The sequence below is a fragment of the Schistocerca nitens genome, chromosome 8, assembly GCF_023898315.1.
Source record: "Schistocerca nitens isolate TAMUIC-IGC-003100 chromosome 8, iqSchNite1.1, whole genome shotgun sequence".
NCBI classification, from domain to species: Eukaryota; Metazoa; Arthropoda; class Insecta; order Orthoptera; family Acrididae; genus Schistocerca; species Schistocerca nitens.
Window position 1 is genome coordinate 102906650 of NC_064621.1, and position 27279 is coordinate 102933928.

At 50.0% G+C, this 27279-nt stretch overlaps 1 long non-coding RNA gene across 1 annotated transcript; it reads left to right on the forward strand.

Annotated features, from left to right (window-relative positions):
• Positions 1 to 577: 577 nt before the first annotated feature.
• On the forward strand, positions 578 to 26743 carry LOC126199304 (uncharacterized). The gene is made up of 2 exons (XR_007540147.1): positions 578 to 697; positions 26595 to 26743. It is a non-coding gene; the product is annotated as an uncharacterized LOC126199304 (long non-coding RNA).
• Positions 26744 to 27279: the final 536 nt, after the last annotated feature.

Consider the following 27279-nt stretch of genomic DNA (forward strand, 5'->3'; position numbering starts at 1 on the left):
ATAGTGCTCAGAGCCATTTGAACCATTTGAACAGTGGTTGAGATGTTTATATGTGCATATCTAACAAGTAAAGAGGAATTCTTTGTTTTCGAAAGTAATAACACCTCTTGGTTCGGAAAAGTATGGTATTCGGGGTCGCACGATGTGATCGTCACCGTATTGAATAATTTGGGGAATTGTGGGCAGGGCTTCCAACCATCTCGGAATTTTGAAACTCTAATGCACCAGTTGGATACGATTTGGCATGAGACCATCCGATCAATACCAGATCGAATAACTGCTCGCAGAAGAACCAGAGGCGGACCAACACATTACTGACTTGCTCGATTTGTGAAGCTCTTGCTTTTGAATAAATGATCCAACTTTTCTGAAATTATAATCGTTTGATTGTCTGAACGTATACTTCACATCTACCGATTTCCGTCCCTTTCGGATAATTCCTTCGTGGTGAATCTTTCTTTTTTTTTTGTCTTAGAGTGTATTTTCGTAGTGAGATCAGGATGTGGAAGAATATGTGTACCACTTTGGTGTTGTTCTTTCACAGTATTGGCGGCGCTCGTAGGCTGTGCCACTTCAGAGGAATGCCCTACCTTCTGCCCACAAATTTACCAGCCAGTGGCAGCCCTGTGTGGCTCCGAAATCAGGGAGTTTGGATATCGCTGTGAATTGGAAGCACACAACTGCCTACACAACAACGGTATTTATGTATTATTGAGCCTTGTGTGGCTCGTGTTCCCGCTATCATGTATTTTACACCCTGTTTTTAACGTACTTCCACCTCACTACGTTAATTTAAACTACTGTTGTCACTGAGTTGCTGCTTTGCCTGACCGTGAGCAGTGTTGGCAGCGCATATCAATATATCCCCTCTCATAGTATATTTGCTCGACTGCTATTACTTCCCGGTCGTTGTCTATCGTAAGCAGTTCGGATAGCGACTTGAGGCCTGTCAGTCAGGTGGAACGCGTCTGGAGTGCAGTCCAGACCTGCCAATCGAGGAGTTCCAATGAGGCACTAGTGCAGTCGGATTGGCGCAGTCAGGTCTGTGTTGACATGGCTCGCCTGACCATTGCCGCCACGCATCACGTGAGCGGGGCCACGGTCTTGGTGGATCGTCGGTCGGTCGTCCTACAGAACGACGCGTTTCCGCTCGTCGATCGTTCATGAGTCAGCTGTGTGTGTGTGTGTGTGTGTGTGTGTGTGTGTGTGTGAGTGTGTGTGTGTGTGCGCGTGCATCAACTCCAATTTGTCTTCGTGCGTGCTTAGTAACTGTAGAGTATCGTTCAAGTCTTCGTGTAAGTGTTTGTCAAAATGTGTGTGTAGTTACTGTAGTTTCAACTGACAACTTGTTTTTAGTGTTGTTGGCGTACTGGCAGTGAGTCGGAACGTGCGAGGAGGAGAGTTCAAGGCGGCAGGCAGTTCGGATCGTGAGTTGGGTCCTGGCTGTCAGTTGCAACTCGTCTGGAGCGCAGCCTGGGCCAGCCAGTCGCCGGCTTGCAGTACCAGTGAGTCCTGCGTGGACATTGCCAGGCCGACCATTGCCGCAACGCATCTGGTAAGCCGGGCCTGACCTTTGGTGGGAGAGCGGGATCAGCCGAGCGGTGAGCCCTGCGTGGACATCGCTGGCCCAACTGTTGCTAAAACGCATCACGTAAGCTGGGCCTGACCTTTGGTGGGAGCGCGTGATTAGCCGAGCGGTGAGCCCTGCGTGGACATCGCCGGCCCGACCGTTGCTGCCACGCAAGCCGGGCCTGACCTTTGGTGGGAGCGCGGGATTAGCCGAGCGGTGAGCCCTGCATGGACATCGTCGGCCCGACCGTTGCCACCACGCATCGCCTAAGCCAGGCCTGACCTCTGGTGGGAGCGCGGGATTAGCCGACCGGTGAGCCCTGCGTGGACATCGTCGGCCCAACCGTTGCCACCACGCATCACGTAAGCCGGGCCTGACCTCTGGTGGGAGCGTGGGACTAGCTGAGCGGTGAGCCCTGCGTGGACATCGCCAGCCGGACCGTTGCCGCCACGCATCACGTAAGCTGGGCCTGACCTTTGGTGGGAGCGTGGGGTTAGCCGAGCGGTGAGCCCTGCGTGGACACCGCCGGCTCGACCGTTGCCGCCACGTATCACGTAACCGGTCCTGACCTTTGGTGGGAGCGTGGGATAAGCCGAGCAGTGAGCCCTGCGTGGACATCGCCGGCCTGACTGTTGCCACCATACATCACCTAAGCTGGGCTTGACCTGTGGTGGGAGCGCGGGATTTGCCGAGTGGTGAGCCCTGCGTGGACATCGCCAGCCGTACCGCTGCCGCCACGCATAACGTAAGCCGGTCCTGACCTTTGGTGGAAGCGCGGGATTAGCCGAGCGGTGAGCCCTGCGTGGACACCGCCGGCATGATTGTTGCCACCACACATCACGTAAGCTGGGCTTGACCTTTGGTGGGAGCGCGGGATTTGCCGAGCGGTGAGCCCTACGTGGACATCGCTGGCCCGACCGTTGCCGCCACGTAAGCTGGTCCTGACCTTTGGTGGGAGCGTCGGATTAGCCGAGCGGTGAGCCCTGCGTGGACATCGCCGGCCTCATTGTTGCCACCACACATCACGTAAGCTGGGCTTGACCTTTGGTGGAAGCGCGGGATTTGCCGAGCGGTGAGCCCTGCGTGGACATCGCCGGCCTGACTGTTGCCACCACACATCACGTAAGCTGGGTCAGACCTTTTGTGGGCGTGCAGGATTAGCCGAGCGGTGAGCCCTGCGTGGACATCGCCGGCCTGACTGTTGCCACCACACATCACGTAAGCTGGGCCTGAGCTTTGGTGGGAGCGTGGGATTAGCCGAGCGGTGAGCCTTGCGTGGACATCCCCGGCCCGAACGTTGCCGCCACGCATCACGTATGCCGCGCCTGACCTTTGGTGGGAGTGCGGGATTAGCCGAGCGGTGAGCCCTGCGTGGACATCGCCGGCCTGACTGTTGCCAAAACACATCAACTAAGCTGGGCCTGACCTTTGCTGGGAGCGCGGGATTAGGCGAGCGGTGAGCCCTGCTTGAACATCGCCGGCCCGACAGTTGCCGCCACACATCACGTAAGCCGGTCCTGACGTTTGGTGGGAGCGCGGGACTAGCCGAGCGGTGAGCCCTGCGTGGACATCGCCGGCCTGACTGTTGCCACCACACATCACGTAAGCTGGGCCTGACCTTTGGTGGGAGCGCGGGATTAGCCGAGCGGTGAGCCCTGCGTGGACATCGCCGGCCCAACCATTGCCGCCATGCTTCACGTAAGCCGGTCCTGACCTTGGTGGGAGCGCGGAATCAGCCGAGCGGTGAGCCATGCTTGGACATCGCCGGCCCGACCGTTGCCGCCATACATCACGTAAGCCGGTCCTGACCTTTGGTGGGAGCGGGGGATTAGCCGAGCGGTGAGCCCTGCGTGGACATCGCCGGCCTGACCGTTGCCGCCACACATCACGTAAGCCGGTCCTGACATTTGGTGGGAGCGCGGGATTAGCCGAGCGGTGAGCCCTGCGTGGACATCGTCGGCCCGACCGTTGCCGCCACACATCACGTAAGCTGGTCCTAACCTTTGGTGGGAGCGCGGGATTAGCCGAGCGGTGAGCCCTGCGTGGACATCGCCGGCCTGACTGTTGCCACCACACATCACGTAAGCTGGGCCTGAGCTTTGGTGGGAGCGTGGGATTAGCCGAGCGGTGAGCCTTGCGTGGACTTCGCCGGCCCGAACGTTGCCGCCACGCATCACGTATGCCGCGCCTGACCTTTGGTGGGAGTGCGGGATTAGCCGAGCGGTGAGCCCTGCGTGGACATCGCCAGCCTGACTGTTGCCACCACACATCACCTAAGCTGGGCCTGACCTTTGCTGGGAGCGCGGGATTAGCCGAGCGGTGAGCCCTGCTTGAACATCGCCGGCCCGACCGTTGCCGCCACACATCACGTAAGCCGGGCCTGACATTTGATGGGAGCACGGGATTAGCTGAGCGGTTAGGCCTGCGTGGACATCGCCGGACCGACCGCTGCCGCCACGCATCACGTAAGCCGGTCCTGACCTTTGGTGGGAGCGCGGGATAAGCTGAGCGGTGAGCCCTGCGTAGACATCGCCGGCCCAACCATTGCCGCCACGCATCACGTAAGCCGGGCCTGACCTTTGGTGGGAGCGCGAGATTAGCCGAGCGGTGAGCCATGCTTGGACATCGCCGGCCCGACCGTTGCCACCACACATCACGTAAGCCGGTCCTGACCTTTGGTGGGAGCGCGGGATTAGCCGAGCAGTGAGCCCTGCGTGGACATCGCCGGCCCAACCATTGCCGCCACGCATCACGTAAGCCGGTCCTGACCTTTGGTGGGAGCGTGGAATTATCCAAGAGGTGAGCCATGCTTGGACATTGCCGGCCCGACCGTTGCCGCCACGCATCACTTAAGCCAGGCCTGAGCTTTGGTGGGAGCGCGGGATTAGCCGAACGGTGAGCCATGCTTGGACATTGCCGGCCCGACCGTTGCCACCACACATCACGTAAGCTGGTCCTGACCTTTGGTGGGAGTGCGGGAATAGCCGAGCGGTGAGCCCTGCGTGGACATCGCCGGCCCGACCGTTGCCGCCACACATCACGTAAGCCGGTCCTGAGCTTTGGTGGGAGCGCGGAATTAGCCAAGCGGTGAGCCCTGCGTAGACATCGCCGGCCTGACTGTTGCCACCACACATCACGTAAGCTGGGCCTGACCTTTGGTGGGAGCGCAGGATTAGCCGAGCGGTGAGCCCTGCGTGGACATCGTCGGCCCAACCATTGCCACCATGCATCACGTAAGCCAGGCCTGAGCTTTGGTGGGAGCGCGGGATTAGCTGAGCGGTGAGCCATGCTTGGACATCGCCGGCCCGACCGTTGCCGCCATACATCACGTAAGCCGGTCCTGACCTTTGGTGGGAGCGCGGGATTAGCCGAGCGGTGAGCCCTGCGTGGACATCGCCGGCCCGACTGTTGCCACCACACATCACGTAAGCTGGGCCTGACCTTTGGTGGGAGCGCGGGATTAGCCGAGCGGTGAGCCCTGCGTAGACATCACAGGCCCAACCATTGCCACCACGCATCACGTAAGCCAGGCCTGAGCTTTGGTGGGAGCGCGGGATTAGCCGAGCGGTGAGCCATGCTTGGACATCGCCGGCCCGACCGTTGCCGCCACACATCACGTAAGCCGGTCCTGACCTTTGGTGGGAGCGCGGGATTAGCCGAGCGGTGAGCCCTGCGTGGACATCGCCGGCCTGACTGTTGCCACCACACATCACGTAAGCTGGGCCTGACCTTTGATGGGAGCGCGGGATTAGCCGAGCTGTGAGCCCTGCGTGGACATCGCCGGCCCGACCGTTGCCGCCACACATCACGTAAGCCGGTCCTGACCTTTGGTGGGAGCGCGGGATTAGCCGAGCGGTGAGCCCTGCGTGGACATCGTCGGCCCGACCGTTGCCGCCAGGCATCACGTAAGCTAGGCCTGACCTTTGGTGGGATCGCGGGATTAGCCGAGCGGTGAGCCCTGCGTGGACATCGCCGGCCCGACCGTTACCGCCACACATCACGTAAGCCGGTCCTCACCTTTGGTGGGAGCGCGGGATTAGCCGAGCGGTGAGCCCTGCGTGGACATCGTCGGCCCGACTGTTGCCGCCACACATCACGTAAGCTGGTCCTGACCTTTGGTGGGAGCGCGGGATTAGCCGAGCGGTGAGCCCTGCGTGGACATCGCCGGCCTGACTGTTGCCACCACACATCACGTAAGCTGGGCCTGACCTTTGGTGGGAGCGCGGGATTAGCCGAGCGGGGAGCCCTGCGTGGACATCGCCGGCCTGACTGTTGCCACCACACATCACGTAAGCTGGGCCTGACCTTTGGTGGGAGCGCGGGATTAGCCGAGCGGTGAGCCCTGCGTGGACATCGCCGGCCTGACTGTTGCCACCACACATCACGTAAGCTGGGCCTGACCTTTGGTGGGAGCGCGGGATTAGCCGAGCGGTGAGCCCTGCGTGGACATCGCCGGCCCGACCGTTGCCGCCATACATCACGTAAGGCGGTCCTGACCTTTGGTGGGAGCGCGGGATTAGCTGAGCGGTGAGCCCTGCGTGGACATCGTCGGCCCGACCGTTGCCGCCAGGCATCACGTAAGCTAGGCCTGACCTTTGGTGGGAGCGCGGGATTTGCCGAGCGGTGAGCCCTGCGTGGACATCGCCGGCCCGACCGTTGCCGCCACACATCACGTAAGCCGGTCCTGACCTTTGGTGGGAGCGCGGGATTAGCCTAGCGGTGAGCCCTGCGTGGACATCCCCGGCCTGACTGTTGCCACCTCACATCATGTAAGCTGGGTCTGACCTTCGGTGGGAGCGCGGGATTATCCGAGCGGTGAGCCCTGCGTGGACATCGCCGGCCTGACTGTTGCCACCTCACATCACGTATGCTGGGTCTGACCTTTGGTGGGAGCGCGGGATTAGCCGTGCTGTGAGCCCTGCGTGGACATCGCCGGCCTGACTGTTGCCACCTCACATCACGTAAGCTGGGTCTGAGCTTTGGTGGGAGCGCGGGATTAGCTGAGCGGTGAGCCCTGCGTGGACATCGTCGGCCTGACCGTTGCCGCCAGGCATCAAGTAAGCTAGGCCTGACCTTTGGTGGGAGCGCGGGATTAGCCGAGCGGTGAGCGCTGCATGGACATCGCCGGCCCAACGATTGCCGCCACACATCACGTAAGTCTGTCCTGACCTTTGGTGGGAGCGCGGAATTAGCCGAGCGGTGAGCGATGCTTGGACATCGCCGGCCCGACCGTTGCCGCCACACATCACGTAAGCCGGTCCTGACCTTTGGTGGGAGCGCGGGATTAGCCGTGCGGTGAGCCCTGCGTGGACATCGCCGGCCTGACTGTTGCCACCTCACATCACGTAAGCTGGGTCTGACCTTTGGTTGGAGCGCGGGATTAGCCGAGCGGTGAGCGCTGCATGGACATCGCCGGCCCAACCATTGCCGCCACACATCACGTAAGCCGGTCCTGACCTTTGGTGGGAGCGCGGAATTAGCCGAGCGTTGAGCCATGCTTGGACATCGCCGGCCCGACTGTTGCCGCCACACATCACGTAAGCCGGTCCTGACCTTTGGTGGGAGCGCGGGATTAGCCGTGCGGTGAGCCCTGCGTGGACATCGCCGGCCTGACTGTTGCCACCTCACATCACGTAAGCTGGGTCTGACCTTTGGTTGGAGCGCGGGATTAGCCGAGCGGTGAGCCCTGCGTGGACATCGCCGGCCCGACCGGTGCCGCCACACATCACGTAAGCCGGTCCTGACCTTTGGTGGGAGCGCAGGATTAGCCGAGCAGTGAGCCCTGCGTGGACATCGCCGGCCTGACTGTTGCCACCTCACATCACGTATGCTGGGTCTGACCTTTGGTGGGAGCGCGGGATTAGCCGTGCGGTGAGCCCTGCGTGGACATCGCCGGCCTGACTGTTGCCACCTCACATCACGTAAGCTGGGTGTGACCTTTGGTGGGAGCGCGGGATTAGCCGAGCGGTGAGCCCTGCGTGGACATCGCCGGCCTGACTGTTGCCACCACACATCACGTAAGCTGGGCCTGACCTTTGGTGGGAGCGCGGGATTAGCCGAGCGGTGAGCCCTGCGTGGACGTCGCCGGCCCGACCGTTGCCGCCACACATCACGTAAGCCGGTCCTGACCTTTGGTGGGAGCGCGGGATTAGCCGAGCGGTGAGCCCTGCGTGGACATCGTCGGCCCGACCGTTGCCGCCAGGCATCACGTAAGCTAGGCCTGACCTTTGGTGGGAGCGCGGGATTAGCCGAGCGGTGAGCCCTGCGTGGACATCGCCGGCCTGACTGTTGCCACCACACATCACGTAAGCTGGGCCTGACCTTTGGTGGGAGCGCGGGATTAGCCGAGCGGTGAGCCCTGCGTGGACGTCGCCGGCCCGACCGTTGCCGCCACACATCACGTAAGCCGGTCCTGACCTTTGGTGGGAGCGCGGGATTAGCCGAGCGGTGAGCACTGCGTGGACATCGTCGGCCCGACCGTTGCCGCCAGGCATCACGTAAGCTAGGCCTGACCTTTGGTGGGAGCGCGGGATTAGCCGAGCGGTGAGCCCTGCGTGGACATCGCCGGCCCGACCGTTGCCGCCACACATCACGTAAGCCGGTCCTGACCTTTGGTGGGAGCGCGGGATTAGCCGAGTGGTGAGCCCTGCGTGGACATCGCCGGCCTGACTGTTGCCACCACACATCACGTAAGCTGGGTCTGACCTTTGGTGGGAGCGCGGGATTAGCCGAGCGGTGAGCCCTGCATGGACATCGCCGGCCCAACCATTGCCGCCACGCATCACGTAAGCCGGTCCTGACCTTTGGTGGGAGCGCGGAATTAGCCGAGCGGTGAGCCATGCTTGGACATCGCCGGCCCGACCGTTGCCGCCACACATCACGTAAGCCGGTCCTGACCTTTGGTGGGAGCGCGGGATTAGCCGTGCGGTGAGCCCTGCGTGGACATCGCCGGCCTGACTGTTGCCACCTCACATCACGTAAGCTGTGTCTGACCTTTGGTGGGAGCGCGGGATTAGCCGAGCAGTGAGCCCTGCGTGGACATCGCCGGCCCAACCATTGCCGCCACGCATCACGTAAGCCGGTCCTGACCTTTGGTGGGAGCGCGGGATTAGCCGAGCGGTGAGCCCTGCGTGGACATCGTCGGCCCGACCGTTGCCGCCACACATCACGTAAGCCGGTCCTGACCTTTGGTGGGAGCGCGGGATTAGCCGAGCGGTGAGCCCTGCGTGGACATCGTCGGCCCGACCGTTGCCGCCAGGCATCACGTAAGCCTGTCCTGACCTTTGGTGGGAGCGCAGAATTAGCCAAGCGGTGAGCCCTGCGTAGACATCGCCGGCCCGACCGTTGCCGCCACACATCACGTAAGCCGGTCCTGACCTTTGGTGGGAGCGCGGGATTAGCCGAGCGGTGAGCCCTGCGTGGACATCGTCGGCCCAACCATTGCCGCCACGCATCACGTAAGCCGGTCCTGACCTTTGGTGGGAGCGCGGGATTAGCCGAGCGGTGAGCCCTGCGTGGACATCGTCGGCCCGACCGTTGCCGCCACACATCACGTAAGCCGGTCCTGACCTTTGGTGGGAGCGCGGGATTAGCCGAGCGGTGAGCCCTGCGTGGACATCGCCGGCCCAACCATTGCCGCCACGCATCACGTAAGCCGGTCCTGACCTTTGGTGGGAGCGCGGAATTAGCCAAGCGGTGAGCCCTGCGTAGACATCGCCGGCCCGACCGTTGCCGCCACACATCACGTAAGCCGGTCCTGACCTTTGGTGGGAGCGCGGGATTAGCCGAGCGGTGAGCCCTGCGTGGACATCGCCGGCCTGACTGTTGCCACCACACATCACGTAAGCTGGGCCTGACCTTTGGTGGGAGCGCGGGATTAGCCGAGCGGTGAGCCCTGCGTGGACATCGCCGGCCCGACCGTTGCCGCCACACATCACGTAAGCCGGTCCTGACCTTTGGTGGGAGCGCGGGATTAGCCGAGCGGTGAGCCCTGCGTGGACATCGTCGGCCCGACCGTTGCCGCCAGGCATCACGTAAGCTAGGCCTGACCTTTGGTGGGAGCGCGGGATTAGCCGAGCGGTCTGAAGGCGCTGCAGTCATGGTCTGTGCGGCTGGTCTCGGCGGAAGTTCGTATCCTCCCTCGGGCATTGGTGTGTGTGTTTGTCCTTAGTATAATTTACGTTAAGCAGTGTGTAAGCTTAGCGACTGATGACGTTAGCAGTTAGGTCGCGTAAGATTTCACACACATCTGAACATCTGAACATTGGTGGATTGTTGGTCGGTCGGTGGTTCCGAGGATATCTCCGTGCGGCGTAGTGTACTGGGCCGCTGGCGGTCTCTGCGCAGTGTCGGAGTCTGCCTGGAGCTGTCCGATCGGTACCAGCATCGTTGTTCGCCGACACAGGACGTGAAGGTTCAGTTGTGGAGGTTTTCCTGTGAGCAACAACGAGTGAAGTGCTCGAGATAGCCGTCATCAGATGGAATTGATCAAATTAATTTATCCATAGTCAAGTGCACCAGCGGAATTTTCTGCCTTGTGGCCGTTAGTGTTCTGGTTGCCTGCCCTGGCCGCTAACGTAAATTCAGGCTGTGTTCATTTTGGGTGAAGTTAACCGTATTATCTTGGTTCGTAGTTAAGTGAACCATTGAATTTTTCTGCCTTGTGGCCGTTAGCGCTCTGGTTACCTGCAATGGCCGCTAACGTAGTATTTAGGCAGTGTCTTTTCCTCATCTGTTGTTGCTGCCCAACATGGTGTGTAGTTTTGGCAGCTCAGTTCACATACACGTTTGTTTGGTGATAGTGATACTTGTAATTTTCTTTTGGAGCCTTGAATTCTCGTGTACACCGTCGTGGCAAGAAAGTGGTTGGTCGGTCGGTCCTTCACTGTCTCTTGGTTGGTTCCCATGAATTAAGTGTGGTTGGACTCACCACCTGTCTCGACTAAGTCGCCGGCACGGTAGCTAGCTCAGCGTGTTCGGTCAGAGTGTTAGCAGCCCTCTGTAATAAAAAAAAAAACTGAGCTAATTGATCAACAACGAAACTGATGTCTTACGACGTCCGAAAAAAAAGTGAAAGAGGGCAGACCGATCCGCTGGAGACTTCTGAGTGCCGTTCTCTTAGTTATCCTTTTGACAGTGATAATGTTGGTGTTATTTAACTGTATTTGATATTTTTAATTTGGCAAGGATAGTTGAGCGCCTTCAGCTCTGGACACATGTTCTCAGAGTGTCCTTTAAGTCCAAACATTATCGCCTTCTGCTGTTGAAAAACTATTGTAATTTCCTCTGAAAGATTTTACAAGTTATTGTGGGCCTTCCGCCGTTGGTGTTGCAAAAAGGAAATTTTTAAATTTAATGTATTGTTTTACCGATTGTTGCTGTATATATTTCCTTAATTTGCAGAATTTAACTTTGCGGCCTTCAGCCATCGTATAGTGTTTGTTTGTCTCTTTCTGTGCACCTTGGGGGCCATCAGCCCTGTTACAATCCTAAAACACTGTGGCCCTCTGCCTTCAGTAATCATCATAATATATTTGGAATTTTGAAGATTTAATCTGGCGGCCTTCAGCCGCTCCGCATGCTGATCTCATATGTGTATACGATTTATCTTATTCGTAAATTTAACTGTGTCATGTATTTTCAAAATTGAACTTATTCTAAAGCATCTGTTTGGGTGTCTTCAGCCGCGAAGTAAATTTCTTTCAAACGTGTATTTGTGAACTAAATGATAATAAGTTACAATTGTGAAATGAATCCGACCTAACTCCCTCGGCCCTTTCCACAATCCTAATTACCTGTTAGCCCTGCGTGACTTAGCGGACGTTTCAATTATGAGCTACTGATTTCAAGTTAAAGCTCCATTCTTACATTCTTACACTTCTTTGTCTACAGTATCTTCAACTCTGTTCACGAGGGATTTTGAATATGTTTTGTGTGCCATCGTAGAAGAGAGACACCTCTTTAATTGTTATCAACTTTGTTTGTGTCCCCATTTATGTAGTGGATGGATTAATGCTGTTTTCCCTACTTCTGGAAAATTTTCTGTTTTCCAAATGTTCTCAAAAATCAGAAGTAAAAGCATTTATGGTTTCTTATTATTACTATCATTATAAATGTTAGTCACTTTTATTCACCTACTTGTCCAGCATACTCTTCTGCTCTGAAGAACAGGGGACTGAACCTCAGGCGGATCGGCTCAGGCTTGACGAATGTTGGCCTTGGCCATCTGTAAGTGCAAGTGTGGCTTTTAAACCGTTTGCCCCATACGTTTAAACGCCCAGTACAGTGTTTTCACTTCTGGATGTGAAAGAGTGTTGCAAGTACAATGGTGGTGAAAAGGAATCGAAGGAAAGCGTCAATAGAAGAAATGGTGGGATGAGAAGACGTACTTGTTTTGGGACGAAATGGTGGTAAAAAAGGAAAGATAAGACGCTATTATGTAGACGCAACTGAAGAATGATACAGCAGGAATAAAATAAGAACTCGACGGGAAACCCTTATACAGCTAAATTCGCTCGAGACATAGGTTGTTTTAGTGAATCATCTTATCCCCCCCCCCCTCCCCCCATACCAGAGTAGCTTCAGAACAGAAACCAAAAACCTTTGACTAATAGTTACTATTAAAATCAGTCTTGATCACATTTATTTATTCTAGTAACTGGTTTCGACCACGCCTGTGGTCATCTTCAGACCTATAAGTCAAATACAAAGTCTGATCAGATACATCGAAGAAAATTATATAAAACTACAAAATTCCCTTTACTTTCTGACTAATGGTATATACACGATTTACATTTCTATATTTGTTTTATAAACATTTTTATATACTTATGTACAAGTGATCTTATTCTATGATAACATAGTCTGTCTCATAAGTTTTAGCCACTCTTCAGTTTTTCTTTTTCCTTTACATTTTACAAAGTAGCAAAAGATAATATAAACTGTTATTATATATATAATGTTGTGCATATATTTTATTGTCACCTGCTTTAGTGTTTGTCACAGGTACCTGTTAATTCCGTACCTTACACTGTCATTGTTTTATTCTTAGTCTTCTTGTACTATTTTTTATGCTTTAAGTATATTCTTGTTTATAAGACTGGCATGTAAAACAAAACATAGCATTGCCGTTTAATATTGTCACATGTAAAATTTTAAATATATATAAGAGCGTTATAGGCAGTATTTCAAGAATATGCACAAGTACTGTGCCCTCTCGATTATTTTTTCTCAGTTTTCATCTGCAGGAACTAATTATTATCTATAGAATAATCTCTACAAATGGATATCTTGTTACACCTTGGAATTGTAAATGTACAGCAATTACTACAACACGTCAGTCAACGATTTTTGCACCTTCCTTAATGGAAAGCGCCCTGGTGGAGCGTCTATGGTTTTCATAACGACATGGTGCCGTTCATGTTACGTCGTGTGACGTGACAGCGTTTACCTATCGATATTACAACAACCTCGTTGGAGAGTAGCCTGCCGCCACTTCTTTGGAATGGCGTCTATACTTGCCATGGTAACCAGTAGCTTCTAAGTGGTTCTCCGACAGTCCCAGAGAGGGCAACCCATGTACTGTAGAAACAAGTTTTATTTATCTCATATGGTTAATATTTTTACATATTTTGTCTAACAATAGCTGTTGAACCAGCTATGTTCCATGTATTTTTCACATTCTTGTCATTGTTATTTTAATTACGAAATTTTACGTTGTTATTTGACTTTTAATCCATTGGTTAGCGATGACATCATTCTGTCAAAAGTGGACGGAGCCTCCAGGATGTAAGACGTGCACTGATCTGTCTAGCAGTGATTTACCACCAGAACGAGGTTCCTGCGCATACAGAATTTTGGTAATTCATCGTTTTATAACTTTGTATTTTTATATAATTTTCTTCCATGTATGTAGCCCTCTGATCAGACTTTGTATTTGACTTGTAGGTCTGAAGATGACCACGGGTGTGGTCGAAACCGGCTACCAGAATAAATAAATTTGTGATCAAGACTGATTTTAATACTAACTATTAGTAATAACATTGATCGCTGTCTGCTCCCACGATGTATTCAAAAATGAAAAACCTTTGAGCAGTTATTTTTAAATTGCTTCAGCGTCAGCTCGCTCAAATGGTTTAATTAACGACTAAGACTGATTACCAAGTCATCGTCCTTCGATCTGAATAAATTACATAATAAGTAACGAGTTGCTATGTAAGGTGCTCAAATCATGTGGTGATGGCTTGGCAATGAATCGAAACAGATAACGAATCATCTGAGCGACCTGAGCCTGTAATATAATGTGTAATGCATTTCACTATAAAATGTTCACTGTATTTCTCTAAAACAGTGTGCCTAGACAGTATGAACACAACGCTAACCTCTGTCATCCCATGAAGCTACAAATATTCAGGCACAGTATGGCTGCTCTGAAACACACATGAAACGCAACGTGAGTAGGCTTCCAATTAATGAAGATGAACATGGTCTTGCGGCATCTTTTTTTACTACTGCTACTATTGGTTCAAAAAATGGCTCTGAGCACTATGGGACTTAACATCTGTGGTCATCAGTCCCCTAGAACTTAGAACTACTTAAACCTAACTAACCTAAGGACATCACACACATCCACGCCCGAGGCACGATTCGAACCTGCGACCGTAGCAGTCGCTCGGTTCCGGACTGCGCGCCTAGAACCGCTAGACCACCGCGGCCGGCTACTGCTACTATTGTTGCAGACCTAGTCAGCACTAGGATTTCAGTCCACCGTTTGGGAAAATCTTGTGTGCTGAATCGCAGGTTAACCAGCAACGTTCTCGTAGGGAAATGTGTGAATTCCTAAGTGACCAAACTGTTTAGGTCATCGGTCCCTAGACTTACACACTACTTAAACTAACTTGCGCTTAGAACAACAGGCCGGCCGGGGTGGCCGAGCGGTTCTAGGTGCTGCAGTCTGGAGCAGCGCGACCGCTACGGTCGCAGGTTTGAATCCTGCCTCGGGCATGGATGTGTGTGATGTCCTTAGGTTTAAGTAGTTATAAGTTCTAGAAGACTGATGACCTCAGAAGTCAAGTCCCATAGTGCTCAGAGCCATTTGAACCATTTTTGAACAAGACACACGTCCATACCCGAGGGAGGACTCGAACCTCCGGCGGGAGGGGCAGCGCAGTCCGTGACATGCCGCCTCAAACTGCGCGGACACTTCGCGCGGATTCTCGTAGGGTTAAGAGTTCTCCGACGTGATCTACCGCTGGGTGCGCTCGCATTATGTTTTACAGGGAAGTGCCAAGCACTGCCCACTAACTTAATAGCAATGCTTGTTCTCTTCTGTGCTACTCCGCTCTCTCTTAATGTCTGTAATTGTTTTCTTCTTTTCCTTAAAGAAGCAAGAAGAATCCGTTTGTATTTGTCTTGGCCATTTTTCTTGTATTAAAATAAGAGTACATCCTTCGCTTGCAAATAAGGATTTAGAGGTATTTTCTATGGTTGTTCGATAAATCTAGAAGTTAAACAATATCTTTCCGTGCTGTTTCCATCTTCTACTGCTTCAATGAAGGCCAACCGTTATCAGTCTGATAATAATGGTGATGTATATTGAAGCTGATTGCTACTGGCAACTTGAAAATAAGACGAAAACGAGGAAAAGAATAAATTGAGGCGTGTTTTTTAGGTAAGGTCCGTTTGCATGTAAGTACACAACGAAAGGTTATTTCAAAATAGTAAATTTATTTTCAGAAAGTACATACTTCACTCTATTTTTCGACATAGTTGCCAAGTTTGTTCAAACACGTATCATACCTCTCAACCAATTTTAAAATACCCTCTTCATAAAAACTTGCCGCCTGCTCCAATAACCAAGAGTTCACTGCCGTTTTCACGTCGTCGTCATCATTGTAATGCTTGCCACTGAGGTGTTGTTTGAGGTTGTGGAAAAGATGGTAATCGCTCGGCGCAAGATTAGGACTGTAGGGTGGATGGTCTAAGACTTCCCAGCCAAAACTGTCCAATAAACCGCGGATCTGACCTGCAGTGTGAGGTCTTGCATTGTCATGGAGAAGGACAATTCCCTTTGTCAGCATGCCGCATCTTTTGTTTTGAATCGTTCTACGTAGCTTTCTCAGGGTTTGGCAGTGCGCTTCTGCATTGATTATGGTTCCTCGTTGCAATGAAGTCGACCAACAAAACACCATGCCTATCCCAAAACACTGACGCTGTGATTTTGCGCTGGGACAATCTGTTTCGGCTTCACCTTTACAGGCGAGTGTGTGTGTCTCCATTCGGTGCTCTGTTGCTGCGATTCGGGCATGATATGCGAAAGCCATGTTTCTTCTCCAGTTACGATCTGACTCAAGAAGCTGTCACCTTCTTCGTGATAATGAGTCAAGAACTTCATTGCACAATCGAATCTTTGGTTTTTGTGGTCCTCTGTTAGGAGATTCGGGTCCCAACGGGAGCACAGTTTCCTAAACTTTAGGTGTAAAGCACTGATCTCGACACGTCAGGAAATTCGTTTGAGAGACCTGTCAGTGTGAAGCGCCTGTTCTCACGAATCCTCGCTTCAAATGAAGCCACCAAATCGTCTGTAATCAAAGAAGGGCAACTGGAACGGTTATCATCATGGACGTTGTCAAGGCCATCTTTGAATTCTCGTACCCATTTACACACTTTGCTTTCACTAATAACAGTATCACCATACACTTTGCAAATTTGTCGATGAATTTCTGCAGCAGACAGGTTCCTTGCTGACAAAAACCGTATCATTGAGCGAACGTCACACGCGGCGCGTGAGTTGATACTCTTAAACATTTTGAAAGCACAGAACAGAGCCGTACAGGTTAGCTACAGAGCTGAAACTGAGCACAGTTGTTCCAGAGGCATGCCGGTACACGACGCACGCGCTCGTTGCGGTATGCGCGCGAATTACTAGTGTCTACAACAAAACTGACATTACTTTAAAAACACGCCTCGTATGTTGTCGAGCACACACTCATAAGCCAAAACATTATGACCACCTACTTCAAAGCGTGATTCTGCTGATGAGCCTAAAGATAAAAAATATCTGTCCGTGCTGTTTCCATCTTCCACTGTTTGAATGAAAGGCGACTGCTATCAATCTGAAAATAATGATGTATATCAAAGATAATTACTACTGACAACCTAAAAATAAAACGAAGACGAGGAAAAGAATGAATTATGTTGTCAAGCGCACACTTTTGAACCAAAACATTATGACCACCCACTTAAAAGCGTGATTCTGTGTGCCATGGATTCGACAATAATTTAACAGGTTACCATAAGTTTGTGGCACCACATACCTACGTACAGGTCACACATTTCCCATAGCTGACGGGAGGATGGTTTATGGACGCGTAGCTGGCGTCCCAGTTGGGTTTCATCGGATTCGTTGTTGTTGTTATTGTGGTGGTCTTCAGTCTTGAGACTAGCTTGATGCAGCTCTCCATGCTACTCTATCCTGTGCAAGCTTCTTCATCTCCCAGTACTTACTGCAACCTACATCCTTCTGAATCTGCTTAGTGTATTCATCTCTTGGCCTCCCTCTACGATTTTTACCCTCCACGCGGCCCTCCAATACTAAATTTATGATCCCTTGATGCCTCATTTCCTAATGTAATTCCCTCAGCATCGCCCGACTAAATTCGAATACATTCCATTATCCTCGTTTTGCTTTTGTTGATGTTCATCCTATATCCTCGTTTCAAGACACTGTCCATTCCGTTCAACTGCTCTTCCAAGTCCTTTGCTGTCTCTGACAGAATTACAATGTCATCGGCGAGCCTCAAAGTTTTTATTTCTTCTCCATGGATTTTAATACCTACCTTAAATACCTTAATACCTACTTAATTCAGACAAGCAAAATTTGATGTGCAAGACATCAACGTGAGTTCACTATCATGCTCCTCAAACCACTGCAGCACGATTCTGGTCTTGCGACGCGGTCAGTTATACTGCTGGAAGATGCCATCGCTGTTGAGGAAGGGGCAAGCTAAGGGGTTACAGGTGATCCCTATATGTTCATGTAGTCCGTAGCTGTCACGGTGCCTTCGATTACTTCCGCAGGTATCATGGAAGCCCAGGGAATGTTCCCCACAACATAATACTGCTCCCACAGGCCTGCGTCCGTGGTGCGCTGCAGGTTTCGAGCAGCTGTGCCTGGATGACAGCCTATCTGGACACGACGATCGATCTGGTTTAACAAAAAAATGGTTCAAATGCCTCCGAGCACCATGGGACTTTAACATCTTAGGTCATCAGTCCCCTAGAACTTAGAACTACTTAAACCTAACTAACCTAAGGACATCACACACATCCATGCCCGAGGCAGGATTCGAACCTGCGACCGTAGCAGTCACGTGGTTCCGGACTGAAACGCCTAGAACCGCACGGCCACAGCGGCCGGCTTGGTTTAACAATAAACGGGATTCGTCCGACCAGGCAACACGACTCCATTGAGCCGCGGTCCAATTTCGATGATCCCCTGCCCACTGTAATGATAACTGACGATTTCGTTGGGTCAGCATGGGATCACATAGGGGTCCTCTGCTGCGGAACGCCATGTTCAATACTGTACGCTAATGGGTGTGCCCCAAAACACTCGTGCCTGCGCCAGCACTGTACTGTGTCGTCAGACCTGCCACACATCGTCGCCTATCCTGATTTAAGAGCGCACAAGCCTCCGATCTACACTACTGGCCATTAAAATTGCTACACCAAGAAGAAATGCAGACGATAAACGGGTATTCATTGGACAAATATGTTATATTAGAACTGACATGTGATTACATTTTCACGCAGTTTCTGTGTATAGATCCTGAGAAATCGGTACCCAGAACAACCACCTCTGGCCGTAATAACGGCCTTGATACGCCTGGGCATTGAGTCAAACAGAGCTTGGATGGCGTGTACAGGTACAGCTGCCCATGCAACTTCAACACGATACCACAGTTCATCAAGAGTAGTGACTGGCGTATTGTGACGAGCCAGTTGCTCGGCCACCATTGACCAGACGTTTTCAATTGCTGAAAGATCTGGAGAATGTGCTGGCCAGGGCAACAGTCGAACATTTTCTGTATCCAGAAAGGCCCGTACAGGACCTGCAACATGAGGTCGTGCATTAATCTGCTGAAATGTAGCGTTTCGCAGGGATCGAATGAAGGTTAGAGCCACGGGTCGTAACACATCTGAAATGTAACGTCCACTGTTCAATGTGCCGTCAATGTGAACAAGAGGTGACCGAGACGTGTAACCAATGGCACCCCATACCATCACGCCGGGTGATACGCCAGTATGGCGATGACGAATACACGCTTCCAATGTGCGTTCACCTCGATGTCGCCAAACACGGATGTGACCATCATGATGCTGTAACCAGAACCTGCATTCATCCGAAAAAATGACGTTTTGCCATTTGTCCACCCAGGTTCGTCGTTGAGTACACTATCGTAGGCGCTCCTGTCTGTGATGCAGCGTCAAGAGTAACCGCAGCCATGGTCTCCGAGCTGATAGTCCATGCTTCAGCAAACGTCGTTGAACTGTTCGTGCAGATGGTTGTTGTCTTGCAAACGTCCCCATCTGTTAACTCAGGGATAGAGACGTGGCTGCACGATCCATTACAGCCATGCGGAAGAGATGCCTCTTATCTCGACTGCTAGTGATACGAGGCCGTTGGGATCCAGCACGGCATTCCGTATTACCCTCCTGAACCCACCGATTCCATATTCTGCTAACAGTCATTGGATCTCGACCAATGCGTGCAGCAATGTCGCGATACGATAAACCGCAATCGCGATAGGCTACAATCCGACCTTTATCAAAGTCGGAAACATGATGGTACGCATTTCTCCTACTTACCCGAGGCATCACAACAACGTTTCACCAGGCAACGCCGGTCAACTGCTGTTTGTGTATGAGAAATCGGTTGGAAACTTTCCTCATGTCAGCACGTTGTAGGTGTCGCCACCGGCGCCAACCTTGTGTGAATGCTCTGAAAAGCTTATCATTTGCATATCACAGCATCTTCTTCCTGTCGGTTAAATTTCACTTCTGTAACACGTCATCCTCGTGGTGTAGCAATTTTAATGGCCAGTAGTGTATGTTCTGTGATGAGCTATGGACGTCCAGCTTCTTGTCGCCTACTTATGGCTTCAGCACTCTTCAACCACTTTCCACAGCTGCTCACAGCAGTAGCACGCGAACAGACGACCAGCTTCACCGTTTCCGAGACGCTCGCGCCCAGACACCGGGCCACAGCAGTCTGACTTCTGTCAAAGTCTCTTAAGTAGGCAGATTTCCGCATTTGCGCCACTTGTCGTCGCTAGAATGATACCCCATCCGTCTCTGCTCCGCTCATGTACTTCTCTTACCGCGTCACGTGCCCTCAGCGCTACCATGTAGCGTACAACCTCGCGGTTACAGTGGTCGTGATGTTTTGGCTTATAAGTGTATGTGGCTGGTCTACATTTCATCATAGATTTCGCCATAAGGTTTTATACATCAGTTTTCGAAACATGCCTAGCAGCAAACCACTAGTCACCTACTTTGTACGGAGCGAGGTGGCGCAGTGGTTAGCATACTGGACTCGCATTCGGGAGGACGACGGTTCAATCCAGCGTCCGGCCATCCTGATTTAGATTTTCCGTGATTTCCCTAAAATCGCTCTAGGCAAATGCCGGGATGGTTCCTCTGAAAGGGCACGGCCGCCTTCCTTCCCCGTCCTTCCGTAATCCGATGAGACCTATATCTCGATGTTTGGTCTCTTCCTCCAAACAACCCAACCCAACCTACTTTGTAAGAAAGAATCATTTCAGTGGGTGTTCCAGATCGTCTTCATCATCTAGCCAAAAGACACAGCACCGACAGTTATTATACAGTATGTCCTACGTAACTACACGTTTCTTAAGTTGAAAAGTACTACAGATACCCAGCATGTATGCTGACTGTAGGGACCCCAAGTGAATGGGTTCACTATTGAAACTCAGCTTTCAAGGACGATGTTCATGCTCGTGGGCCAGATTGGAATATTAGTTTGAGATGGGAGCCACTGATGTGAGACTCCGGAAGCGTTAAAAAGTGAAGGACATTGAGAGTGGCTGGCCGACAGAGATACCGTACTGAAAAATATGGGGACAGTGAGAATTGTAGTTAGAAGTTAACGGCGTTCTCAGAGGAGCAGTCCCTGGCTTTGGAGATGACGGAATCATCTGTGCTTAGTATTTTGCTGCTTCTGGAACTTCGCCGGCCGTGGTGGCCGAGCGGTTCTAGGCTCTTCAGTCTGGAACCGCGCGACCACTACGGTCGCAGGTGCGAATCCTGCCTCGGGCATGGATGTATGTGATGTCCTTAGGTTAGTTAGGTTTAAGTAGTTCTAAGTTCTAGGGGACTGATGACCTCAGATGTTAGGTCCCATAGTGCTCAGAGCCATTTGAACCAGCTTCTTGAACTTTCTTTTCAAAAAAACCGGCTTATCATTATGCTCTACTTACGTAATGTTTGACAGTACCATTCTCTTGCGGACTGGCGTCTCACTGTCGTGCCAGAGGGTCGTGCAACTGACGGGGAGAACACGGCTAGTGACATCACGCGATTTCATAGAAACTTTGCTCATTAGAAGAGGGGTCAGAATAAGCGAACGCGAGTCTCGGCATATCCGTCAATACACGATCGTTTCTGAGAAAATGTTGGTCGAAGTTTTCGAGGTACTTTATACGCCTTCTAGCCCAAAATAAATTTAACCGCTGCGGTGGCAGAATGGCGTCACAGTTTTGTGCCCCGTGTTCGAAGCATGATTCTTTTTGTTTTTGTTTTCTATTTATCTACCAATCTCTGTAGAAGATTACTAACCGAATGTTTTCTATTGTATGTCCAAACAACATTGTTCTTATTCGTCTACAAATTGTCTGTTTGGAGAGTGAAGGAAAAAAGGAATAAATGAGAAAATACTTGAAATTGTTTTCGGTGGACAGTGTAGCGCAGTGGTTAGCACAGTGGACTCGCATTCAAATGGTTCAAATGGCTCTGAGCACTATGGGACTTAACATCTGTGATCATCAGTCCCCTAGAACTTAGAACTATTTAAACCTAAGTAACCTAAGGACATCACACACATCCATGCCCGAGGCAGGATTCGAACCTGCGACCGTAGCAGTCGCGCGGTTCCGGACTGAGCGCCTAAAACCGCGAGACCACTACTCGCATTCGGGAGGACGATGGTTCAGAACAGCTTCCGGCCATCCTGATTCAGGTTTTCCTTGATCTCCCTAAATCGCTTATGGCAAACGCCGCGTTGGTTCCTTCGGAAGGACACGGCCTGTTTTCTTCTCCATCCTTCCCTAATCCGAGCTTGTGCTCCGTCCCTAATGTCCTCATTGTCGACGAGATGTTAAACACTAATCCCCTCCTCCGAAAACTTCCTCAGTGTTGACGACATTTCTATGTCGATTGAGATACATACGCAGAAATGTCACAGCGGTAAATCTGCCTTCGTATGCTGTTCGTTGTGTTGGAAATTTCTATATTTCCAGTGTTTCTACGATCGGTATCTGTCAAGGGAATACACCATATCTCCCTGAAGAATAAAAAGAAGAATAAAATTTAAGAATTAATATAAGAACTGATGGAAGAATGAAATATAAAAATACGAGAATTTAAAAAAAAATTGGACCCCTGAAAATACCATGCACAAGAATATTACATAATAAATAAATGGCACTTGTTGTGAAGCCCAGATGGTCACTTTAAAATTAATATTACGCCTTGATACCCGCTAATGTGATAAGAAACATTCGTGCAGTAATCTTCTTCAGGCATCGGTAAATAAACGGGAAAAATAAAATAAAAACAATAATCGGGTTTCGAACATCGAGCGCAAAGTGTGAAGCCTCGACGTAACCCATTATGGCAACAAATCGGCTTAACTTATCGCCTGCTAAAAGGTGTATAAATCACTTAGGAAACTGCGTTTTCTCACAAAACGGTCGGATGTCTTCATATGACCTGAGACACGTGCTCGCTTGTTTTGCCCTCTCTGCCACTGAGCGAAGTGTTTGGTTGGTTGGTTTAAAGATTAAAGGGACCAAACGAAGTGTTTGGGAATCAGGTGATGGCACTCGCTGTGTTGCCACCGTGATGGAGAAAGACTGGCTTGTGGTTAGGAGCAATAAGTTGCGGTCGGTGAAGTCAAACACCCGTCTCGGGCGTACCTCATACTGGTCATTCCGATGGGATGCAGTCACCCCCCCCCCCCCCCCCCCTATTTTTAGGACACTGTCCACTGACACAAGATCCAATGTTCCAGACGGAGGAATCCCCAGTTCATAATGCCTGTAGTGCGGAAATTACTAAATGCAACCATCTGACAGAGTAAATTTAATATTTTGAAGAGAGGGAAGGAGAAAATTTAAGTGGGTACCAGCGTTCTACTTTAACCGACTACGTGACATGCATGCTGAAACTTTTCAAATGTTATGCAGAATTTGGACTCTGGGCTAAGCATCTATAATCAGGAGGTTTTAATGTGTTACACAGTGGCTCGTACATCCGTGATTATTCCAGTGATCACGATCACATTTATTAGTCATAATGTTTTACATTTAGCCAGTCACATTTATCCGTCGTAGAGTTTGCGAGGAGCCGGGGTGGAGAAGAGTTTGTACCTCTGCAATTCAGACGAATCTTGCATGAGAACGAGACATGGACTCGACCCCCTCCTTATCTACCATCTAATCAATTATGTACACAACGGTAACGGAAGGAAATGGTGGACCCTGCTAGTTGGTAAAATAAGGATGCACACTGGCAATAATTTAATAAAAATCGTAATCTACTCAAAAAAGAGAACTTTATCATAATAAACAACAGGAAATGGGATTCTGCCTATATATACGAAGTGATATGTGGATTAAATATCACAATGAGTTTTATTATATATCAGAACATAAATGCACATGATTGTCGACGCACACAGTAGGTTAAAGGATAGGATATACTGAAATATTATGAGAATAAGAGTTGGCTTGAGAACAAGGGGCTCCTACTCTCTGTGATGCAATAGATTGACGATAATGACTGGAGGTCCTAAGGAATCAGATATTAATCTCCCGACTATGCGGCAGTATCGCAATTAGTAGTGATAGCTCAAATGGGATCATATGGAGAAACAAGCAAGGTGGACTTGTAGCAAAGCAAACGCGCGTGCTGCTGAGGGATTCAGTATAAAATTGATAAGGTCCCACAATGCTGGTGCCGCAAAATACTGTACCAGTACTGAAATCTGCAGCACGTTGTCGGTAGGCAACGTCCTGATGATGTAGGCGCCGACTTCTGCCGTGCAGAAATTCTGTGTCAACCCCTGGCCGCGAAGGCTGTTCGAGAATTTTAAGTTCTTCCGAAAACGGGCGACCAAGTCGCAAGACCGCCCAACTCCGAGGAAGATCAGATCCCGAATCCACTGCCCGTGCAACGCAAGAGTGAATCCAACATTGCTCTGCTACCTACTCTCCTCGAAAACTGCGAATCAGCATTCAGTTCAGATTCCAAAATTCTGCTACACCATCTCAGAACACCATTCGTGCCAACAGCGACCGTTCCCTCCAATTTCGAGCAGGGCTTTATCACGTCAACTAGCCTCAGTTCAAGTTGACCAATCATGCCTCTGCTATTCAGCTGAGGGCACTGAACTTGCCATTTGACCGGCTACGAAAACAACCCGCCTAGACCATCGGCCATCCGGCGCCAGACAGTCGCACACAGCAGGGCCCAGTCCACAAGTATTCTCAAAATCAAGAGGACAAGGCAGTCAGTTGGTGCCAGGAATCTTCATTCCGGACGCGCTGGAACGGTAAACACACAAACTGCGGCGACACTCAAACGTCTCTCAGGTCGTTTCGCCCTGCGTACAATAGGTGAAACTCGACCGACGTAAGTCGTTCCGCCTGGCGCTTGAGCCTAATGTATGAACTCCTCAGAATTCAGGGAAGTGCAGCCTCCAACCGGAAACGCAGTGTGCCGCGTCCTCTGATGCTCGCCTCGCACAGGCCACCCAGGGAAGTTCAAAAATGGTTCAAATGGCTCTGAGCACTATGGGACTCAACTGCTGAGGTCATTAGTCCCCTAGAACTTAGAACTAGTTAAACCTAACTAACCTAAGGACATCACAAACATCCATGCCCGAGGCAGGATTCGAACCTGCGACCGGAGCGGTCTCGCGGTTCCAGACTGCGGCGCCTTTAACCGCACGACCACTTCGGCCGGCCCCAGGGAAGTAAAACAACATGTTTAGGAATCAAGTGAAAAGTATTTTTTGAGCTCTCAGTACAAATACTCTCATTACAATAACCTTATTCGGTCTGTTACTACCGTGCAATGACATAGAACATTAATAAAATTGATGAAAATGAGAGGAGACAAGCAAAAGAGGGCATGGAACATCTCAAGTTTTTGACTTTTCAATTCTTTGATTTAAAAATTCATTTTAGCAATGATGAGAGGTATACTTTTAGTCTCTCTCTCTCTCTCTCTCTCTACTTTCAAGGACGCAAACACGACTATTCCAAGTACTACATTGCACCTTGTCAGCAAGCTAGTAACAGTGGGGGGAGGGATGTAGCACTTAAAATATCGTACAGAAATAACGTTGGCTTTTTCGTTTCTTTTCTTCCCCCTTTCGAAAGCGCGCTTTCTGCGCCGGAAAAAGTTGTTCTTCAGTAATTTGGCATATGTTTCTGAGGTCGGATTCTACATCATTCTGTTAGTTTACTCTAGGGCTGGAACTGTAATGCACACCATTCGCCTGCGCATCTTTTGGACCGTTAGAGTGTGTTTTCGTGTGGTGACTACTTGTGGCGGGTGTTTCTGCGTGGAAGATTAGAAATAGTCAGTATTAAGGATATGACTGGAACGATCATTCGGAGCGCGAAAGTCTAGTAAACATGAACTCTGAAATGCATACCTTATGAACTATGAGCGCTTGTTCATCTTCATGATTGTGAAACACATCTCTTCCACTGAACAAGTGCTCCTATTAATGTATACATTTTAGTGTCCATCTATACTAGATATTTTTTCCTCGTTTTGATCCATACTGCCTCCTCCCAAAATATGGAAAGCAAAAAGCTCGCAGTAGAACAGATTTCTTTCACAGTATCGAAGACGAAGAAGTGCTAGTAGCTCGTAAGACATGCATTTCAGAGCCCATGTGTACTCGTTCCTATCATATTCTTAATACTGACCATTCCTTTTGGGGCACAATGTATATTCTGGATATTTACGCTGTAAACTTTTCTTTCTAAGATTAATTTAGCAAAAAACTGCTTATGCAAATGTGAAAATGATTACCTGCTACTTTTGAGCCATACAAAGCTTCGAGGAAACTTACCATCAAGCTTTGCAAACAGCTTCTTATGCCATTTTCTACCTTTATTATTACCAGGTCTGTGTCGTTTGCCAGTTATGACAGGATAGACCGTTACAAAATTGATATATTACAGTAGAAATAACGCATAACATAAAAACAAATTTTAACAGATTAACCATTTTACTCTGGAAATATTTAATCTACTGCTGAAATTTGAGTTTCTCTGATAGTCACTAGTTTTGGAGGCAGTTCAGAAGATCCATTCATTGTGAAGAAACTGGAGAAGAAGATACTTGGAAAGTCTGGTGGTAATTAGACGCGGTCCAACTTTCGTTCTACTTTGTGCAGCATCCATAATGGGCCAAAGAAAACACATATAGATGTATGTACTTTTAAAAAATCTAACCTTTGAACTTGTGAATAGTGAAATCCTAAAACTCAATCAAATAATGATGCTGAGAATGATCATTACGACTTAACGTCTATTTTGCAGCACAAGATTTGTTCTTCTAGTACTTAACGAATCACTTTTGACAAATGTGCTTCACAGCAAACTTGATATTTTAAATGGAATATTCTACAAGCATAAACAAACGCATTATGTTTATTACATTAATACGGAAAAGTATTTAATTTCATCATTCTGTTCTGTTTCAGAATGCAAAGGCTGACGTTACCAGGAGCGATACTTGGATGGCTGATGCATCAGTCGAAGAAACGCTTGATGGACATTTTTTGAGGTTTTGTGATTTGCTGGTGGAAACAAAATTATTGCAGAAATTAAATACGGAAATGTGGGCGTGTTATTTTCATTGTGTATTATTTTTTCATGTTTCCTGCTTCGTATCGAGTATTTTATTTCACTTACGTACCACATCTTGGTGCGAATAGATATTCGATGGCGTCGGTGAACTTACAACTTTCACGGTTCGCACGTTCATTTCACAGCCAACCTTTTCTCGGCTACTGTTCGTTTCATATTTTTCAGTTTGGAATTTTTATTACGACTGAAATTTTTACAGCATCCCAAGCCTCTGTTGAATTTTTTAAATGAAAGACAAGCGTAACCACAGTGAAACAGCATTGCTGTTGTATGAGACAGCGTCACTGTAAAAATGATTTTCGTGAAGGCTGATCGCTGTCTTACGTAATTAAGTAACGCACGTAAATTTACATTTAATGTTAATCCACTGACCTTACACAACATTTCACTTACATCATGTTTCAATGTACACTCTTACATACAGACTCCTCAGAAATATAGAACAAATTCCTTTTCATCCACGATTGCTGTAACATTCTGAGTTTGACAGGTAATTCCTTTACACTTTCGAAAAACATT